Genomic DNA, 6,756 nt, shown 5'->3' with positions numbered 1-6,756 from the left:
GAAGTGAATGCTAGAGATTTGAAGTGCTCATTGAATTTGGTTCATCAAATTGTTTTGGGCCGCAATCTGAGACTGCTAGGCGGCAATCCGCTCCTTCAGGTTCACCATTTCAAATGTCAATGTTTTGACCTCTTAATTTCTCTGCTTGGAGGATGAGGCAGACGGGTCCCGAAGGCGAGCTTTCCTAAGCCCCCGGTGAACATTCCCATGCCAACGCCCGAGGGTCTGATTGAGTGTGTCTGTCATGATTTGAAAGCCAGCATCCTCTGAGGGAAACACCTCCTTAATCGGGTTCTCTAGGGGAAGCTGGGAAGCCACCTCCTCCAGAACAGTCTGGCCCTTCTCCACCATAGTGGACTAGAAAAATGAAATAAACAAATTAATTTGAATATACATGAAATTAATATTAATACTAATTGAATATTAAAAATAGAAATAACTTACATGAAGCTACTCCATCAGCCCATCCCTGGGCCGAACGTACACCTCCTTGAATATTTCAATTTCCATAAACTTTGATCCCCCTGAAAAAATTTAAAAAGTGTTAACATAGATTACCAATTGTGTAATAAAGAGTAAAAAGATTGAAAACTTAAAATAAATAAACGGTTACCTTACTTCGCTCCTCCAACCTATAAGAGAAGCGTTGTGAGACAGATCGGTGAAGAAGTTTCTTCTTCGACTGATTGATCGAGTTTACCTTCATTTTTTTCTGTTGAATTAAAAAAATATATTAGTTTAGATATTTATAACAAATAAATGAAAAAATGAAATTTTTATTTAAAATTGTAAACTTTTTTATTAATATATTATCGAAATATATCTTATACGTACCAAGTATATCTCGTCTTCAAGATGGCTGCAGAGCCACTCCCATTCATCCTGATGATCCACCGACTTTATAGGGCACCTAACTTCTAGAGCGACCTCTGGATCATCATATAGCTCATAATGCTTGTGGAGGTTGCTCTCCCATTGAGTGAACCTACCGGAGCAAAGGTCGTTGATGTACTGTATTTGATTGACATCGAGGTTGGAGAGCTCATAGTGATGCTTGAAAACTCAACAAATAGATAGTAGTTACAATTTATAATCTTTGTAAACTTTAATAAAAATTTAGTATTTGAAGTTGAAAATACTTACCGATAATTCATGAAGAACGTCGTCCTTGACTTATTGTGGGACAGCTCTCCATGACTCCCACATGAGGGGGCAATGGTTCCTGATAACTGACCCAATGTCGATGGCCAACGCATTGTGTTGCTCCTTTGTTGCAGCCACACGATGTCGAGGATCCCATGTAATGGTGATCTTCTTTATTGTGGTGTGAGTGGTATGTGCCATCTTAAGGAGTTTGCAAGGGCCCCTGATTTATTTTTTGACCAACCAAATAAACAAAGTAAACATTAGATGAATTTTATTTTCTACCGAAAATGCGGCAAAACCTCCCCTAAAACTATAACATTTCCTAAAACCTACAGACAATATAACAAAAAAAAAAAAAAAAAAAAAAACACATCCACCCAACAATTCAAACAATTTATACCAATTGGGGACATTAAAACAAAATTTACAACTTGTTGATATGACTTCACATTGCGAGTCTGCAACAAGTTGTGGGCCAGGTGTGGGAACTTTAATCGTTTACAGTAATGGTTCCACTAACTGACAACAATAGAGTTAAAGCATGCAAATCGAAGTTCTTAGTAAGTTCGTTCTAATTAATGGGAATGTGACAGTTTTGAAGGTTCAAGCATGCCTTCAGACTAATGTCAATGTTGGTTTGACCATCATGAAACCAGAAGCAAGCTTATCAATGGACAGAGCAAACTTACCTGTATGGGACCCCTCTCCATGGACAGAGGAAGCCTCACCAGACGGTTGAGCCTCCTCAGAACTTAGGGGCTGTCGATGAGTCTGTTGGGCGCTTAAGACAAGATGCGTCACCGAAGAAGTCAATGATGCAAGAGTCATACATACCGTTGGCCCCAAAGGCATGACTAGAGGGAGACCCGTTGTGCCCATATTAGGTGTCTAGGTGTCGAGGTGGCAGCAGCATTACCTCCTGGAGAAGGTGTCTAACTGCACCTACTAGCTGCCTGTTGGTTTGATATTAAGTTCGACATCTACAAAAATAATCATGAATCTGTTTAGATATCATCTTATTATATGCATTTCATTTCCCACATATAAGGTGAATGAAAACCTAGGATAGGAATAAAAAAGAGTATTGCAAGGAACAAGTTTATTCATAAAAACAAACAAACAAATTGACCCATCTACAATGACATATATGATGCAACAAATATATTGAAGGGAAATCGAACGATAACCTCAAGGTAGAATCCATTAGCAAACCCTATAAGCCACTAAGAATAATTGAGAGAAAACTCATGTTTGTCATGGAAAACCCCAGAAGGTCTTAACGATGAAATAGGAAAGAAATAAACAAAATCATAAACAAAGTTCCAAATACATTCCTAAGTTACAAAACTTGTACAAATTATGAATGGAAGACAGTTACAAAACTTCCAGCAAAAACATTCTTAAAATGACATGATGAAATTATTTCCAACTAATTATCAAATGCATGCCATGACAAAGTTAAAACCAACATATTATTAAATCAATAATCTTCAAACACTTTTGGGCATACAACATTTTTATGCATTGACTGGTAAAAAATAGAATGATATGGTATACAATTATCGTATAAAAGTACCAAGAAAAAATTAAGGGATATTTCAGATCACTTAGTGAAAAACTAAGGGCTATTGACCACTTAGTGAAAAAAAGTAAGCTCAACAAGAAAAAAACTACCAATTCTCATCAGCTTAGCAGTTTTACTCCTTGATCATTCCTATTTGTTTATGAATTGTGAAAACATATACTATTATTTGTTTGATTGACATCCAAATGAACTCCACATATTTGTTAACCTTCTTAGGAAAAGGAAATAAGTAAGCCACTTAATTATTTTGTCAAAGAAACAAGAACTAGCGAGTCCACTTTTAGTATAGACAAAACTATGTGACATCCTAATAGTTTTTTTAATTATGCATACCACAATATATCATACGTTGTGAAAAATATAGACAAAACTATGAATTCCGTAACACAGTAAAACATTCAAGATATGATTGAGTCGAATGCAAAATTCAAAAGCACCAATCCAGTTTCAGTCAAGCATGAGAACAGAGAGTAATGACAGCTACAATCAACCCAAATTTAGTTCAGTATTTGATGCTTGTGTACAATAATAAGCCAAGAATTTTTTTTGCTTTTAAATCAAAACTGTGAATTCCCTGAACCTTCACTTCCTTCTTCCCTTTGCACGGTAGAAAAGTTCCTGGATGGCAACAAATACAAATACAAAACAAGTATCAAAGAGAAGAACAGTGTAGAACAATTCAACAGAAAAATTGAGAAGAACAGTCTACAAGAATCACACTACGAGCAATATCATTCAATGTTTTAGACCTAGGAGCCCACAAGGAATAAAAAAATGATTGTCCTAAGGTGAAGCCACAATGTCTTCTTTATTCTTAAAGTTTCCCTAATTATACTCCACCAAACCACCAAAAAAGCACAATTCACAAGGTGATCAATATCTTGTTAAAACTATTAACCAAAAAGAAATTACAGAGCAAAGAGTAAAAGTTTCTTGGAATCACCCTGTCCACCCCAAAGGCTACCGCAAATTCTTTTATCAGGGTAACAAGGAAGAATCACAACATTACTAATGCACAGCACACTGATGAGAAAACTCATTAACCTCCCTCTTACTTATTTTGTTTACTTTCCGATGAGCCTTGACGCGAAAATTAACTTAACACACAAATTTAACCCTCTTTTGACAATTGTAGTATAAGTATAAGTAGGGTGCGTTCTAGACTGGGGATTAGGAAGGTTGCTAATAACCTCTAAACTGACTCAAAAACATAAAACTAAACTTAAAAACACTTAACAAGATTCACAAGACTCAAAGCAAACTTAAAACTTAAAATACTCAAAACAGCTCAAAATAACCAAATAAACTTAAACTAGACACTAGGAATGACTTTGGATGAAAAAGGACTTTTACTTGAATCAAAACACTTAAAAACACAAACTAAAACAGATTTGAAACACTTTGAAACAAGAAACTAAAAGGGGGGTTTTGATTTGGATGAAGTTGTAACAAACAAACAAGTATGAAAAACTAGACAGATTGTAAAACGAATGTGAGAAATAAGATGATGGATGGGATAGCTAGAGGCTTTTTCTCCACACATGACATGTATACAAAATACTCGATTTCCAGTTACTACTTCATTGAATTATGAACGACAATACTCTAAATTAACCGTGACATCACTAGTTAACTCTCAGATTTTCCTTATTTTATTGGATTGGATGACATCATTCGACAACCCAAAACATTCTTCTAAAGTTCCCTACATGACATCATAATAGAGATACAATCAAAGATCATTATGTTTAATGAAAATCATAAGCATTGACAAAGCACTTGCAACTATGACATCTTGTCACTCATGCTAGGAATTGAACTTAATGCGATCGTTTATAAGCGACCTTCACTACATGTAAATATAAGTTTGTAACGATTATGTGAAACTTCCTTATATTCTAGCAACGGATTTATGCATGCCAATTATGGGTCGACCCTTAATTAACAAATACAAATAAGTTATCAATCAAATAGTTAAGCCAATTGCATTCACGATTCAAGAGTTATAACTGGAATTTATCAAATTATATTGCACACATAATCATGGCCTTGAAATCACCCCTAGCCAAGAGGGGTTTAGCCACTCATATTTACAACAAAACGAAAGGAAATGAATTTAAACATTAGAAACAAAAGAAAGAAATACCTAAACGCTCCAACGATCCAAGTTGGACAACAAGCACGTCCAAGCATTTTCCTTCCCTTCTTTTGCTACGGCACAAGGTGTTGGTGGGTGTTTGAAGGTTTGTTTGTATGGAGGAATGGATGTGAAGATGAATGGATGTGTTTGGATGAAGGTTGTGTTGTAATGGGAGTGAATGATCTAACCAAGTATGAACTAAATTTATGTTACACACACTTCCTTTTATAGAGGAAGTGCATGGCAATGGAGGGGAACATGGAGTGGTGTAGCAATTGAGTGCAATGATGCATGAAATCTGAAATGATGGAGGGAATAAGGAATGGTGTAGCAATTGAGTGCAATGATTCAATGTAATGATGCATGAATCTGAAATGATGGAGGGAACAAGGAATGGTGTAGCAATTGAGTGCAATGAGTGGTGTTTGAAATGATTCAAAGGTGAAAGTGAAGTGATGATGCAAAGCATGGGGGTAAAATGGAGTGGTGTTGCAGCTAGGGAACATGAATAATTATGCACATGGTAAAGAAAGAAAAGAGAGGTGGAATGATGCAACAAATGAGTCAATGGAGGGAACATGGATGATGATGCACGGCATAGGAATCCAAAGGGAGTGCAATGGTGGTGCACGGCAATGATGGAAAGGTGAATGGTGGAGCGACACCTCTTTGTGGCTGAGCTCTTTGTCCTTTTTACATTAATTCTTCTTTCTTTTTACCACATTGCTAGCCTCTTTAGTCTTCAATTTCATCCATCCACCTTGCTCCATGCATGTGCTATTCATTCCAAGCCCAAAACTGCTCCAAAATGCACCAAAATGCATCTTATTGCTTCATATGGACCTACAAACACACGAAAATATCTTAAAATACATAATTAACTAAGAAATAACAACATAAATGCATGAGAACAAGCTAACTCAGTCGCATAAATATGCTCTTATCAAGCCTTTTAGGATTTTAATGAGCCATTTAAAATTTGTAGCAGCCATTAGGAATTATATTTCCCTATAACTAAGGTTGTTCCTTATAAAGCAAAATCAATATGGCTTAATGAAAAAGTATGTCATGTTAAAGGCTAGCTACACCTCCTCCTTTACTTTCTTCTCTCTTTGTCCTTCCTATTATTTTCTATTTTTCCAATTTCTTTAAAATCACATTGACCCTAAACTTTCTTGCTTTAAATCATATCTATTACTTAGTCCACCGTAATTATCGGCAACACCCACCTTACATTGTCTTGCATCATAAACACTTAGAGCTCATTTGGATGTACTTTTAAAATGATTGAAAGCGCTTTAATAGAAAATATTTTTAGGTTTCAAAAGCACGTAAAGTGCTTTCTGCAAGAAGCACTAGTTCTGTGCTTCTTCCAAGAAGCACTTTAAGTGCTTTTCCAAAATTTACTTACATTTTACCTAAGGATTGGTTCTAAAAACATTTTCACCAAAAACACTTTCAGTCATTTTAAAAGCACAACCAAACGAGCTCTTAGTAATCCAAAGTGTATGCTGGTAGGGCTTTATATGAGGATAGCAAACACCTAAAAAATCCTTGAAACTACAACTAGGATTCCCAATTCCAACCCTAAATCCCTAACCCAGGATTCTTAATTCCAACCCAATTCCATCATAAGCTTTCCCTCTTATATTGGATTTCTCCATTTTTCTATTTTTACTCAAAATAGAAAAACTGCCCTAAAATGCAATTCCAGTTGAAAGAAACAGCATTCTAGTTTGGGTTTTCAGGGCAAATGTTATATCTAAGTGAGCAAAATGTCAGAAAAAGTTAATGTGGTTTTAATAAGTATATATGTTAACTAATTAGCACCAAATCTAGATGTTAATCACACAAATTAATTAGAAGAAGGAAATTTAGATGAAAA

General features: G+C 35.5%; 1 pseudogene; it reads right to left on the bottom strand.

Moving 5' to 3' along the window:
- Positions 1 to 458: 458 nt before the first annotated feature.
- LOC126625498 (uncharacterized) lies at positions 459 to 1,206 on the bottom strand (annotated as a pseudogene).
- Positions 1,207 to 6,756: the final 5,550 nt, after the last annotated feature.

Source organism: Malus sylvestris, chromosome 6, assembly GCF_916048215.2.
Source record: "Malus sylvestris chromosome 6, drMalSylv7.2, whole genome shotgun sequence".
NCBI lineage: Eukaryota > Viridiplantae > Streptophyta > Magnoliopsida > Rosales > Rosaceae > Malus > Malus sylvestris.
The sequence above is the reverse complement of the archived record's forward strand: the minus strand, read 5'-3'. Positions and strand labels throughout refer to the sequence as shown.